This window comes from Heterodontus francisci, chromosome 13, assembly GCF_036365525.1.
Source record: "Heterodontus francisci isolate sHetFra1 chromosome 13, sHetFra1.hap1, whole genome shotgun sequence".
Taxonomy (NCBI): Eukaryota; Metazoa; Chordata; class Chondrichthyes; order Heterodontiformes; family Heterodontidae; genus Heterodontus; species Heterodontus francisci.
In genome coordinates, this window is record NC_090383.1 from 111,388,203 (window position 1) to 111,403,977 (window position 15,775).

Genomic DNA, 15,775 nt, shown 5'->3' on the forward strand with positions numbered 1-15,775 from the left:
TCATGATAAACCATGGCCCCCATGTTCTTATAAGTGGTTTTATTTGGGGGGAATGGGGGGAATTTAAGTCATTTGGTTTTAATTGAAAAGCCTCAGAGAAAGATTAAGGTTCATAGTGCGGGACATCACCAAGGCTGAAAACAGCAAAACAGAAGACGAGCTGAATGAACAAGTGAGTTAGGAGACCCCCAAGTCTGGGTTTTAAAAACCTACAATCATAGGAGGGAAGTTGAGGGATAGCCCGCTGTTAAGCATCCATTGTCACTTTCAGTGGTGGACGCACAGCATTCCTCCCCATACGACGCTCTATATATAAAGAGTACCTTGTGTCCCCCTCCCCTCTTACAATGTATATTAATTCTGTTTAATTGTTGGCAGGTGGAGAGCAATAACTGGGGATTTACTTGTCTCCCTATAAGTAGTTACTGTCCGATAAACTGTGGTGGTTGGGTTAGGAAGTGCTTGCTTGTAATCTGTAACTGCGTAAATAAATGCTCACAAAAGTGTGTCCAGTTATATCCTTCACCAAGTAGCTTTCTGGACTATAACACCCCGCAACCTCATCCAACACCCATATGTTCACGGATCCTCCAAATTGCTATTGCACCCTGCAGTGCCTCCTAAACACGCAAGGCTGGCTCCACACATCAGTTTGGTCACCCGTGACACATCTGTTCCTCGGGCCTATCTTGAGGGTATGCCTGGAACTCTACCCTCCTCAGTTCATACATCTTCAATTGAGAAGAACGTAACACGTGCACACAAGGTCTCCATTCAGAAACCAGCCTCCATCAGGCATGCAAGATGGTAAACTGAGGAGAACAGCCTAAGGTTCTTACTGCTCTACAACCCTCTGAGATCTCTGCACTCCTCCAATTCTGGCCTCTTGAGTATCCCCAATTTTCTTCGCGCATGCCTTCAACTGCCTAGGCTCTAAGCTCTGAATTCCCTACCTAAGACTCTCTGCCTCTCTCGCCTCCTTTAAGACACTCTTTAAAACCTACCTCTTTGACTAAGCTTTTGGTCACCTGTCCAAAAATCTCCTTAAGTGGCTCAGTGTCAAATTTGGTGGGATAACTAATACTACCTTAAAGGCGCTATAAATGCAAGTTGTTGTAGCAGGTCACAGGTCAGTATTTGGAGTGACTCTGTGACCAGGGGGCATAGATTTAAGGTAAGGGGCAGAAGGTTTAGAGGGGATTTGAGGAAAAAAAATTTCACCCAGAGGGTGGCTGGAATCTGGAACACACTGCCTGAAGGGGTGGTAGACGCAGGAACCCTCACAACATTTAAGAAGTATTTAGATGAGCACTTGAAACGCCATAGCATACAAGGCTATGGGCCAAGTGCTGGAAAATGAGATTAGAATAGTTAGGTGCTTGATGGCTGGCACAGACACAATGGGCCAAAGGGCCTGTTTCTGTGCTGTATAACTCTATGACATTGGATAGGATGCAATTTATTTTCCAGCCAGGCAACCAGAGTGCGACAAAGGTCACTACTGTGTGGTCTGAGCCCTGAGCCCACACGCTAAGAAAGACATCACCACAACCTCCCAACCCCACAGTGTTTACACAGCATATCAAGGTCAGCTGGACCACAAACACTGAATACTAATGAAGGACCTGGGGACAATCATATCATTGGCACCATCCCCCTAGCAGAAGGAAAAATAAACAAGCTCCACTCGCTCCTGTCCACACAGACAGCATCCACTTCTCATCCAGCTGTTCAAGGGCAATGTGAGAATCAAAAAGCAAAACCGCACTCACAGCAATAATATTCCTAGATAAAGAGAAAAGGTTGATTCAAAACCAATTTATTCGTCCCACAGCCCTGGCACATCGAAAAGTGACTTCACACTTTACCTCTCTTTTGTTCCATCTCTGTCTCTGTCTCTGTCTCTGTCTCTCTCGCTCTCTCTCGCTCTCTCTCTCTCTCTCTCTCTCTCTCTAGGTTCCTGTCTCCACAGATAGAATGACCAAGCTCTCTGCAGAGTAGGACCCACTAACCACAGGAATGCCAGCTGTGCTGGATCTGCACAAAAGGAGGCACTCTACCTGACAAGATTCACAGACACACAGTAATCAGGACGGGAGGTGAGGTGAAGTAGGGAGGAGGGTCTACAAAACTGTCGGCTTCCTGCAACAACAACAACAACAACAGCTTATTTATATAGCACCTTTAATGTAATGAAACGTCCCAAGGCACTTCACAGCAACATTTTAAAACAATATATGACACCGAGCCACTGACCAAAAGCTTGGTCGAAGAGGTGGGTTTTAAAGATTGTCTTAAAGGAGGAAAGTGAGGAGGAGATGTAGAGGGGTGTAGGAAGGGAGTTCCAGAGCTTGGGGCCTGTGCAACTCAAGATGCGGCCACCAATGGTGGAATGATTAACATCAGGGATGCACAAGAGTCCTGAATTAGATGAGCCCAGTTATCTCAGAGGGTTGTGGGACTGAAGGAGATTACAGAGATAGGGAGGGGCGAGGCCATGGAGGGATTTGAAAACAAGGATGAGAATTTTAAAAATCGAGGTATTGCGTGACTGGGAACCAATGTAGGTCAGTGAGCACAGGGGAAACACAGGCAGCAAAGTTTTGGATGACCTGACGTTTATGGACGGTAGAATGTGGGAGATCAGCAGGAGTGCGTTAGAATAGTCTAGTCTAGAGGTAACAAAGGCATGAATGAGATTTTCTGCAGCTTGGGTTGTTCATGCCTAGAAGTGTAGACAACAGAGGGAGAATGCGCATCTGATAGTGGGGGCTCTCCTTGCCTGTACAAATGCCAAAAACCATATCTGGAGATTGCAGCAGACTAAAATAGTGACTGAAAGATACCTCTGTGAAACAGAGTACTGTGACATATGGAGCTATGGTATTGCTTCAGCAGTGCGGAAAGGATATTGCAGCTATTGAAAGAAAACAGAGGAGACTGACCATGATGATTGAGGGGATCGGGCAATTGAGGAGCGATCATGTAGTTTTGGGCAAGTTCTCACTGGAAAAAGAAAAGGTTAAGAGGTGATATGATTGCTCTTTTCAGGATTTTAAAGGAACTAATCTAGATCATGGCAAGTTATTTCACCTCGTCCAGAGCAATACAACCAGAGGACATAGTCTGGCTAGAAGGAGTACATTTAAAATTAATCTGCAGCCTATTTAAGTGATCAAGTGGTCAACCTATGGAACAGACGCCCCAGGGCGACTGTGGAAGCAGCTGGTATTGCTTCATTGAGATGCAAATTAGGTTGATTTCTTTCAGAAACTAACAGTTTGGAATACAGTATATGAGTAATTTATGACATAACAAGTGGAGAGTGTAGCGTGCTCAGGAGGAAAAAGGTGGCTGTGAACCTATGATTCCCAAAGTTTTCCACCTCCAGGGTTTTCCTCATGTCATGTCTGGGTCTATTGTAAATGAATCGTTAAGAGATTAATTGCTATGATTAGTCAACAACTCCATTATCATTCTAACATGCAGGATGCCAGAAGGCAAACTAGATGGATTTTTTTTTTGTCTATCAATTCCAAAGTTCTGATGTTATAAATATTGTTTAATCCTTCAACCCTTCTGTATGTAATAAGCTGTTTCACAGAGAGCTCAGCCTGTTAATGACGATAGAGCAGATGGCAGTAAGGTACATGCCAGTGCTGTAAGTAATGGAGGGACATTATCAAAAAAAACTGACATCAAGCCACGCAAAGAGACTCTGGGACGGATGACCAAAAGCTTGGTCAAAGAAGTAGGTTTTAAGGAGCGTATTAAAGGAGAAGAGAGGCAGAGCGGTTTAGGGAGGGAATTACAGAACTTAGGATCTAGGCAGCTGAAGGCACGGCTGCCAGTGATGGAGGAGCAATGGAAGAGATAGTAGAGGTAATCGGAGAGAGGAGTTTTCAGGAGGTTTTTGAAAGCAGGGAGAGGGGTAGTATCAAAGTGGGGGGTGGGGGTTTAGATTGAGAGTTCCAGAGTGTGAGTGCAGGTCAGTTTAAGATTCTGCTGCCAGAATGTATGCACAGGGAAAGGGCTTGGAAGGGAGCTGAGCATCAGAGTGAATGCTCTGACACAAGATGAGGTTCCAGTGGTAGAGCGGGCAAGCCCTTGAAGATATTTGTAAACTAGGACAAGGATTTTGAACTTAATGCATTTGAGGGATAAAGTGATTTTCAAGGGCAAATGTGTCTTGGGGCTTCACTTAGTGTGAGGCAGGGGATGGGTGACCAAGCTTCGGCTGAGTCAACTTAGGGTGGAGCACAGGAAACTGGCAGGGAGACCTTGGAGACTTCAAACCTGGTGAAGATAGTAACTTGGCTAAGGGTTTCAGAGGCAGGTGAGGTAAGGGCAGAAGCAGGCAATATTGAGATCAGTGCCGGACACTCTTGGTGATGGATAGGATATGGAGTTTGAAGTTTAGCTGAGGCAGAAACTGAGGAAGCTGACCATCAACAACACCACCCCCAGCCACCTCCCCCACCCCCACCCCCCCACGCCCACAGATGTCACTGCCAAGAGGCAGACAGTGAGAGTGAATAGCAGGGGTAATGATGGAACTCATGAGGTGACAGGAGAAGCCAAACTAGGATGTTGCCATGGAGATGGAGCACAGAGAGTGATGGTGGAAAGAATGGAAGTCAACAGCTGTCTACAGGTTCTGCTAATCCACTTGGGAATCGAGCAAATCATCTAGATGGACAGGAGACTTTGGAACAGCAATGTGTCACTTGGCCCAAACCTGCTCTTTTTAATTGCTTTTTTTATTTGTTCATGGGATGTGGGCATCACTGGCTAGGCCCATCCTTAATTGCCCTTGAGAAACTGAGTGGCTTGCTAGGCCATTTCAGAGGGCATTTAGGAGTCAACCACATTGCTGTGGATCTCGAGTCACATGGAGGCCAGATCAGGTAAGGATGGCAGATTTCCTACTCTAAAGAACATTAGTGAACCAGATGGGTTACAACAATCAACAATGGTTGCATGGTCACCATTAGACTAGCTTTTTAATTCCAGATTTTTATTAATTGAATTCAAATTTTACCGTGGGATTCGGAGCCATGTCCCCTGAGCATTAGCCTGGACCTCTAGATTACTAGTCCATTGACATTACCATTATGCCACCACCTCCCCTGGTTAATTGTAGTTAATTCCACCTTCTTCCTACATCCCTCAATCCTCTCACTCCAGAAACACACCTTCTGAATCCATTGGACTTCAGTGGTTTTACTTGGTCATTTACTTCTATTAGCCATTCAGCTGAACAGTCATGTATGAGTTCCTTACTTTTCCTCCTTTCTAAATTATCTCCACCATCCTCCCCCTCCTAGATTTTTGGAAATTTTACCAATTGCCCTATCATAGGAAAGAACATGAATTTGATAGCACCTTACCACGTTATCTCAGTACCATCTGAAAGTGCTTCAATTACAACAAGTGGAGTGCAGCGATGATTGCTATGTGGTAAAACATCCAGTAGGTGACCTTGAAATATCCACTTTGCACATTTGTTTTAAAGTTAATATATTTTACTGAGGAAATCTTCACACTGCTAATATGTGAGAACTGGCAAAAAACACCAACAAAAATCATGACTGTCTCCAACAAGTTTTTTTTTTATTTCCAAAATATACTTTATTCATAAAAATCTGTAAAAATTACATTGCCAAACAGTTTCCAAACAGCACCAAAAAATACAAACATTGCAAGGGAGATCAGTTTCCTTCAATACTGTCATGAGTTTCTTCCCAACCCTTCCATTTCACAATTGTCATGTCAATTACAGTTTTACATTTACAGCAATTGGGAATATTAACGATACAGTTCGAGGGGTTTCCCAGTGATCCAGCCCCTCAGTCCAGCTTGGTGGGGGAACCTTACACTGTGGTCTTTCCCCATTGAGCCTTTGCTGCGGCTGCCCCAAGCTTTAGTGCGTCCCTCAGCACGTAGTCCTGGACCTTGGAATGTGCCAGTCTGCAACATTCGGCGGTGGACAACTCTTTGCGCTGGAAGACCAGCAAGTTTCGGGCAGACCAAAGGGCGTCTTTCACCGAATTGATAGTCCTCCAGCAGCAGTTGATGTTTGTCTCGGTGTGCGTCCCTGGGAACAGCCCGTAGAGCACAGACTCCTGTGTTACAGAGCTGCTTGGGATGAACCTTGACAAAAACCACTGCATCTCTTTCCACACCTGCTTTGCAAAGGCACATTCCAGGAGGAGGTGGGCGACCGTCTCTTCCCCACCACAGCCAACGTGGGGGCACTGTGCGGAGGGGGCGAGACTTCGGGTGTGCATGAAGGATCTGACGGGGAGGGCCCTTCTCACCACCAGCCAAGCTACGTCTTGGTGCTTGTTTGAAAGTTCTGGTGATGAGGCATTCCGCCAAATGACTTTGACGGTCTGCTCGGGGAACCATCCGACAGGATCCACCGTTTCCTTTTCCCGTAGGGCCTTGAGGACATTCCGTGCAGACCACTGCCTGATGGACCGGTGGTCAAAGGTGTTACGGCGCCGCCCAACTGCATGGTGCGTTCCGCGGCAATGTGACCAGGCCCATCCTTCGCAACACCGGGGACAGATAGAACCTCAGCACGTAGTGACACTTGGAGTTTGCGTACTGGGGATCGACACATAGCTTGATGCAGCCGCACACGAAGGTGGTCATCAGGATGAGGGCCACGTTGGGTACATTTTTCCCGCCCATGTCCAGAGATTTGAACATCGTGTCCCTCCGGACCCGGTCCATTTTAGATCCCCAGATGAAGCGGAAAATGGCTCGGGTGACTGCCACGGCGCAGGAGTGGGGTATGGGCCAGACCTGCGCCACGTAGAGCAACAACGTGAGCGCCTCGCACCTGATGACCAGGTTCTTACCCACAATGGAGAGAGATCGCTGCCCCCACATGCCCAACTTTTGTCGTACCTTGGCTACTCGCTCCTCCCATGTTTTGGTGCACGCCCCGGCCCTTCCGAACCATATCCCCAGCACCTTCAGGTAATCTGACCTGACGGTGAAGGAGACAAAGGATTGGTCAGCCCAGTTCCCAAAGAACATGGCCTCGCTCTTGCCGTGGTTAACTTTGGCTCCCGAGGCCAGTTCGAACTGGTCGCAGATGCTCATCAGTCTGCGCACGGACAGCGGATCCGAGCAGAAGACGGCGACGTCATCCATGTACAGGGAGGTTTTGACCTGAGTGCCTCCGCTGCCTGGGATTGTCACCCCTCTTATGCTCGCATCCTTCCTAATAGACTCAGCAAAGGGTTCAATACAGCAAACAAACAAGACCGGGGACAGAGGACAGCCCTGTCTGACTCCAGATTTGATCGGGAAACTTTCAGATTCCCACCCGTTGATTGACACTGCGCTACTGATGTTTGTGTAGAGCAGTTGGATCCAATTGCAGATTCCCTCCCCAAACCCCATTTTGGAAAGCACGTCCATCATGTAGGTGTGCGATATCCTGTCAAAAGCCTTCTCCTGGTCCAGGCTGATGAGGCAGGTGTCCACCCTCCTGTCCCGTACGTAGGCGATCGTATCCCTGAGTAGCGCGAGGCTATCAGAGATCTTCCTGCCGGGTACAGTACAGGTCTGATCGGGGTGAATCACCAGCTCCAGAGCAGACTTGACTCGACTCGACTGGCTATGACTCCAACAAGTTTTTTTTTTTTTCCCAAAATATACTTTATTCATAAAAATCTGTAAAAATTACATTGCCAAACAGTTTCCAAACAGCACGAAAAAATACAAACATTGCAAAAGAGATCAGTTTCTTTCAATAATGTCATGAGTTTCTTCCCAACCCTTCCGTTTCACAATTGTCATGTCAATTACAGTTTTACATTTACAGCAATTGAGAATATTAACGATACAGTTCGAGGGGCTTCCCATGGTTCCAGCCCCTCAGTCCAGCTTGGTGGGGGAACCTTACACTGTGGTCTTTCCCCATTGAGCCTTTGCTGCGGCTGCCCCAAGCTTTAGTGCGTCCCTCAGCACGTAGTCCTGGACCTTGGAATGTGCCAGTCTGCAACATTCGGTGGTGGACAACTCTTTGCGCTGGAAGACCAGCAAGTTTCGGGCAGACCAAAGGGCGTCTTTCACCGAATTGATAGTCCTCCAGCAGCAGTTGATGTTTGTCTCGGTGTGCGTCCCTGGGAACAGCCCGTAGAGCACAGACTCCTGTGTTACAGAGCTGCTTGGGATGAACCTTGACAAAAACCACTGCATCTCTTTCCACACTTGCTTTGCAAAGGCACATTCCAGGAGGAGGTGGGCGACCGTCTCTTCCCCACCACAGCCAACGCGGGGGCACTGTGCGGAGGTGGCGAGACTTCGGATGTGCATGAAGGATCTGACGGGGAGGGCCCTTCTCACCACCAGCCAAGCTACGTCTTGGTGCTTGTTTGAAAGTTCTGGTGATGAGGCATTCCGCCAAATGACTTTGACGGTCTGCTCGGGGAACCATCCGACAGGATCCACCGTTTCCTTTTCCCGTAGGGCCTTGAGGACATTCCGTGCAGACCACTGCCTGATGGACCGGTGGTCAAAGGTGTTTTTCCGCAGAAACTGCTCCACGAAGGATAGGTGGTACGGCGCCGCCCAACTGCATGGTGCGTTCCGCGGCAATGTGACCAGGCCCATCCTTCACAACACCGGGGACAGATAGAACCTCAGCACGTAGTGACACTTGGAGTTTGCGTACTGGGGATCTACACATAGCTTGATGCAGCCGCACACGAAGGTGGTCATCAGGATGAGGGCCACGTTGGGTACATTTTTCCCGCCCTTGTCCAGAGATTTGAACATCGTGTCCCTCCGGACCCGGTCCATTTTAGATCCCCAGACGAAGCGGAAAATGGCTCGGGTGACTGCCACGGCGCAGGAGTGGGGTATGGGCCAGACCTGCGCCACGTAGAGCAACAACGTGAGCGCCTCGCACCTGATGACCAGGTTCTTACCCACAATGGAGAGAGATCGCTGCCCCCACATGCCCAACTTTTGTCGTACCTTGGCTACTCGCTCCTCCCATGTTTTGGTGCACGCCCCGGCACTTCCGAAACATATCCCCAGCACCTTCAGGTAATCTGACCTGACGGTGAAGGGGACAAAGGATCGGTCAGCCCAGTTCCCAAAGAACATGGCCTCGCTCTTGCCGTGGTTAACTTTGGCTCCCGAGGCCAGTTCGAACTGGTCGCAGATGCTCATCAGTCTGCGCACGGACAGCGGATCCGAGCAGATGACGGCGACGTCATCCATGTACAGGGAGGTTTTGACCTGAGTGCCTCCGCTGCCTGGGATTGTCACCCCTCTTATGCTCGCATCCTTCCTAATAGACTCAGCAAAGAGTTCAATACAGCAAACAAACAAGACCGGGGAAAGAGGACAGCCCTGTCTGACTCCAGATTTGATCGGGAAACTTTCAGATTCCCACCCGTTGATTGAGACTGCGCTACTGATGTTTGTGTGGAGCAGTTGGATCCAATTGCAGATTCCCTCCCCAAACCCCATTTTGGAAAGCACGTCCATCATGTAGGTGTGCGATATCCTATCAAAAGCCTTCTCCTGGTCCAGGCTGATGAGGCAGGTGTCCACCCTCCTGTCCCGTACGTAGGCGATCGTATCCCTGAGTAGCACGAGGCTATCAGAGATCTTCCTGCCGGGTACAGTACAGGTCTGATCGGGGTGAATCACCAGCTCCAGAGCAGACTTGACTCGACTGGCTATGACTTTGGACAGAATCTTGTAATCAACATTAAGCAGTGAGATGGGCCGCCAATTTCTGATTTCTACCCTCTCCCCCTTCTGCTTGTAAATGAGGGTGATGATGCCTTTTCTCATGGATCCTGACATGCTACCGGCCAGGAGCACACTCTCGTATACTTCCAGCAGGTCCGGGCCGACCCAGTCCCACAGGGCCGAGTACAACTCGATCGGTAAGCCGTCGCTTCCGGGAGTTTTACTCGCCTCGAAAGACTCGACGGCCTTTGTCAGCTCGTCCAGAGTTAGCGGCTTGTCCAATCTCTCCCTCCTGCTGTCATCTAAGACCTCTGTGATAGATGACAGGAAGGACTGGGAGGCTCTGCTGTCTGTGGGCTTCGCGTCATACAGCCCAGCATAAAAGGATTTGCTGATCCTTAGTATGTCGGACTGCGAAGACGTCACCGAGCCATCTTCTTCCTTCAGGCTGCTGATAACAGAGCTCTCTCTGTGTACCTTTTGGAAGAAGTAACGCGAGCACGTCTCATCCTGCTCGATGGAGCGGACTCTGGACCGGAAGATGATCTTGGAGGCCTCCTTGGCAAAGAGCGAGGCCTGCTGGCTCTTCACCTCTTGGAGGTCCTCCTTGACCTCGACCCCCATTGACTGCAACCGGAGTAGATTTTGCATAATTTTCTGGAGTCGGGACAGTTCCCTCTGTCTCTCTCTCGCCTTCTGAACACCTTTGTGGATGAAGAACCTCTTGATGTTCTCCTTAATCGCTTCCCACCAGTGAACTGGAGACTCAAAGAGGGGTTTCATGGTCCTCCAACCATTGTAATCCCTTTTGAGTTCCTCAACGTTCTCTGAGGTCAGCAGTGTCGCATTGAGCTTCCACGTCCCTCTGCCAACCCGCTGGTCGTCCTGTAAGTGACAGTCGGCCAGTAAGAGGCAGTGGTCGGAGAAGAACACCGGCTTGACGTCGGTGGATCCGACCGTGACAGCACGGGAAACAAACAGGAAGTCAATCCTGGAACGGGCAGACCCGTCCGATCTTGACCATGTGTATCTGCGCTGCGCTCCGTCTGCAGGTTTGCTGAAGACGTCGTGCAGTTTGGCATCCTTAACTGTTTCTATGAGGAATCTGGACGTAGCGTCCAGTTTGCTGTCGTCACTGCCGGATCGTCCAGCCGCATCGATGATGCAGTTGAAGTCACCGCCTAGGATGACCGGCCTGGACGTCGCCAGCAGCAGTGGGAGCTGCTGGAAGACGGTCAGCCGCTCGCTGCGTTGTACCGGGGCGTACACGTTGATCAACCAGAGCGGAGCGTTGTTGTACATCACGTCTGCTACGAGGAGGCGGCCGCCCACCACCTCCTTAACTTCGGAGATGGTGAAGTTACCTCCCCGCAGCAGAATACCCAGGCCGGAGGAACGGCAGTCATTACCCCCCGACCAGATCGATGGCCTGTGGGACCACCATCGCGACCACTGCCTGTAGGTGCTGAGGTGTGGTATTCCACACTCCTGCAGAAACAGTAGGTCAGCTTTGACCTTGGCAAGGTAATCCAAGGTTGAAACACATCGCGTAGTCGATTTAATGCTACGCACATTAATGGAAGCAATTCTTACACCCATTTTTTACTAAAAATTAGTTGTTGCTTCCCATACCATTTGTCCTCGCTAGTCCCAGTCCTTCCCCTTCGGGATGTTCCTGCATACCCATCGTATGCGCAAGCAGTTTCACGTTGGTTGGGCTCAGAAACCCCTCCTGATTTTTCATGCAGGGTTTGTGCCGCTCGGGTGACATCGGGGGGGTCTTGTAGGCAGAGAGGATTGGGTTGTCCTCAGCTGCTTCCATCTGTTCCTCCTCGAAAACATCACAGCTCCCGGTCTCCCGGAGCTCAGGTGCGCCAGACGTGTCTTTGCTCCCGGTGTCCCGGAGCTGAGATGCGTTGGCCACGTCGTTACGTGTGGGGAATTGGGGTTGGGGCACGCCGGGCCCATCACAGCTTCCAGTGCCCGGGGGCTGGGATGCTTTATCATCCATCTCGGAGTTCTGCCGCCTCTTTTGAAGGGGCTGTCGTTCCAGCATTTCCCCGTCCAGTGAAGAGGAGTTGTTGCAGTCTGATTCAGAAGAGAGCCTCCTCTTGCCACTGGTTTGGGTGGTGGCTTTGGGATGTTTTTTCTTTGTGGTTTTCCTCTGGACCACTTGCCACTGACCTGTTTGTCCATCTGCTGCCTCCTCCTCCATTGATTCTGTCTGTGGAGGAGGGGTTTCCGGGCGCTGGGTAGGTGCTGGGTCGTTGGTTTCAGCCGCCTCCCCTTCCTTCTCAGGTTGAAGTTCCTCACTGCGGAGAAGGTTGCTGGTCTCCTTTCGAACAGCGGACGCCTTCGTCGAACCTTCGCCCGGCCATTCCTTGGACCTTGCCGCCTGAGCATAGCTGAGACAACGTTTGGGGCAGGTCTTGTAGAGATGGCCTGCCGCACCGCACAAGTTGCAACACTTAGTCTGCTTACAGTCCTTGGTCTGATGGCCTTCCTCCTTGCAGTTCTTGCAAACAACCGTGCTGCAGTTGGCTGCCATGTGACCAGATTTGCCACAGGTGCGACAAACTCTGGGCTGCCCAGCGTAGACCAAGAAGCCTCGACTTCCCCCGATAGCGAAGCTGGAGGGAGGGTGGATGATGGCTCCACTGGGATCTACCTTCAAGGTCACCTTGACCTGCCGCTTGCTGGTCCAGATCCCAAAGGGGTCCTTGACATCAGTGCTGCTGCCGGCCACCTCGACGTACCTGGCGAGAAAGGTGAGTACATCCACCACCGGAACATGGGGGTTGTAGAGGTGAATCGTCACCACCCGGTCCCGTTGTGACGGAAGCGTGAAGAGCGGCTCCGCTGTGAGGATCGACAGTGGCGCCCGGTCCCCTTTCTCCTTGAACGCCTTCAGGAACTTGATGCATCCCGCCACGTTCCGGAACGTCACGTCGAAGTATCCACTGCTGGGGAAATCCTGTAGGCAGAAGACGTCCGTCGCTTGAAATCCGCAGCAATCGAAGAGAATTTTCTTGATGAAAAAGGTGCGATCGACCGGTGCGTCTCCTTCCTTGTCCTTCACGACCACCCGAACGGTGTTGCGCACTCCCTGGCCCGAAGCTCGAAAATTGGTTATAGCCATTTTACTCAAAGCTTCCCCAGGATCAAAAGGCAATGATCATGGTCTCTTCTCAATCAAATAAGCACTGATAAGAACAGATACTACACTTGATCTTAGCCAAAAGGCCGAAGATTTGCCACAGGTGCAACAAACTCTGGGCTGCCCAGAACAGACCAAGAAGCCTCGACTTCTATGACTCCAACAAGTGCCTATCCCACTGGCAGAGTAGGCACGTCCACCAGAGGAGGAAGTTAACACCAACTCTTTTCATTCTGTACGCTGCCTTTCAAAGTCAATAGTGCTGACAGCACAAAGTCAATAAAAATATTAAACAATCACACCTTTTGCATGTCCGCAGTGGCTTTGATGTGGAACTGCCCCCATGGCATTAGCCCACCCCCTTCTTATTTCTGTAACCCCCTCCAATCCTACAATTCTCTGACATCTCTGCACTCCTCTAATTCTGGCCTCCTGCGCATCCCTGATTTTAATGGCTCCACCATTGGTGGCTGTTCCTGCAGTTGCCTGGGTCATAAGCTCTGGAATTCCCTCTCACAACCTCTCCGCCTTTCTCTTCTCCTTTAAGGGGCTCCTTAAAACCTACCTTTTTGGCCAAGTTTTTGGTCGCCTGTCCTCTCAGTGTCCAATTTTGCTTGATTCACTCCTGTGAAATGCAGTTTTACTACATCAAAGGCATTAAGAACAAATGTAACCGATTTAAGTTTTTTTTTAAAACTTGGTAAAAGAGCAGCGAAAGCCGACGATAACAGGAGACCAATACGCTGGAAGTTAATCTTAAAAAGTGCCTTTAAAAGTGTGCAGTTTCTACAGATACCTGCAGCCATGGGCTCGGTGCCTCTGGCCAGAATGGGGGGCAAAACACAAGGGCGCAAGGTCAATTGTTTCCTCAATTCAAATACAGAAGAGGGCAAAGCTTGTCGCAGCTATTTATCTTGAAAGAGGCTTTGAAATTCAGGAGAGGTTCAAAGCATCAACTGTTAGGAAGCGGACGTCACCATCAGACACACAGTCAATAGCAATAGGATGTCACAAAGCTGCGTTGAAAAGCTCTCCTGCTGAGCTGATTGCTCCCAGCACAAAAGGGCTACAAAGTGGGCTGGAAAAATAAACCAGCCTCCAGTTACCGGCTCAACCCCTGGGGCAGTAAAGCCAGGCTGTACGCATGATCGGGCCAGCAGTACTCACTGGCAGCCACCATTCTTCATTGCTGGTCCAAATTTAGCAATTGGCCATGTATCCAGAATGATACAGGACCTAAAGGAGTTAGATTATGAGGACTGGTTGTGTTCCCTCCAGTATAGAGGATTAAGGGGTAATCTAATTGAGGTGTTTTAAAATGATTAAAGAATTCAATAGGGTAGATTGAGAGAAACTGCTTCCTCTGGTGAGCAAGTCCAGAGCAAGGGGACATAACAACAACAATTTATACTTATATAGCGCCTTTAATGGTGACGTCCGCTTCCTAACAGTTGATGCTTTGAACCTCTCCTGAACTTCAAAGCTGCTTTCAAGATAAATAGCAGCGACAAGCTTTGCCCTCTTCTGTATTTGAATTGAGGAAACAATTGACCTTGCGCCCTTGTGTTTTGCCCCCGATTCTGGCCAGGACGTCAGAAATGCTCCATCCATCAATATCGGCGATCACACTCTGGAAGTGGTTCAAGAGTTCACCTACCTAGGCTCAACTATCACCTGTAACCTGTCTCTCGATGCAGAAATCAACAAGAGCATGGGAAAGGCTTCCACTGCTATGTCCAGACTGGCCAAGAGAGTGTGGGAAAATGGCGCACTGACACGGAACACAAAAGTCCGAGTATATCAAGCCTGTGTCCTCAGTACCTTGCTCTACGGCAGCGAGGCCTGGACAACGTATGTCAGCCAAGAGCAACATCTCAATACATTCCATCTTCACTGCCTCCGGAGAATCCCTGGCATCAGGTGGCAGGACTGTATCTCCAACACAGAAGTCCTCGAGGCGGCCAACATCCCCAGCTTATACACCCTACTGAGCCAGCGGTGCTTGAGGTGGCTTGGCCATGTGAGCCGCATGGAAGATGGCAAGATCCCCAAGGACACATTGTACAGCGAGCTTGTCACTGGTATCAGACCCACCGGCCGTCCATGTCTCCGCTTTAAAGATGTCTGCAAACGCGACATGAAGTCCTGTGACATTGATCACAAGTCATGGGAGTCAGTTGCCAGTGATCGCCAGAGCTGGCAGGCAGCCATAAAGGCGGGGCTAAAGTGTGGCGAGTCGAAGAGACTTAGCAGTTGGCAGGAAAAAAGACAGAAGCGCAAGGGGAGAGTCAACTGTGTTACAGCCCTGACAACCAATTTTATCTGCAGCACCTGTGGAAGAGTCTGTCACTCTAGAATTGGCCTTTATAGCCACTCCAGGCGCTGCTTCACAAATCACTGACCACTTCCAGGCGCTTACCCATTGTCTCTCAAGGCAAGGAGGCCAAAGAATGTAATATGACACCAAGCCACAATAGGAGATATTAGAGCAGATGACCAAAAGCTTGGTCAAAGAGGTTGTTTTAAGGAGTGTCTTAAAGGAGGAATGTGAGGCAGAGAGGTGTTGGGAGGGTATTCCAGAGCTTGGAACCCTCGTGGCACTATTCAAAGATGAGCTGGGGAATTTTCACCGGTGATCTGGCCAAAACCAATACTTAGCCAACACTCATCCCTCAGCCAACCCCCGATCCCTCAACGAACACTAATCCCTCAGCCAACCCCCATCCTCAACGAACACTCATCCCTCAGCCAACCCCCATCCTCAACTAACACTAATCCCTCAGCCAACCCCCATCCTCAATGAACACTCATCCCTCAGCCAACCCCCATCCCTCAACGAACACTCATCCCTCAGCCAACCCCCATCCCTCAACGAACACTCATCCCTCA

At 49.7% G+C, this 15,775-nt stretch overlaps 1 protein-coding gene and 1 pseudogene across 2 annotated transcripts in view; both read right to left on the bottom strand.

Annotated features, from left to right (window-relative positions):
* Positions 1 to 15,775, bottom strand: part of kif26ba (kinesin family member 26Ba) — a 527,333-nt gene that overhangs the window by 465,474 nt on the left and 46,084 nt on the right. The gene's annotated exons all lie outside the window — the stretch shown is intronic.
* LOC137376846 (U2 spliceosomal RNA) lies at positions 12,876 to 12,982 on the bottom strand (annotated as a pseudogene).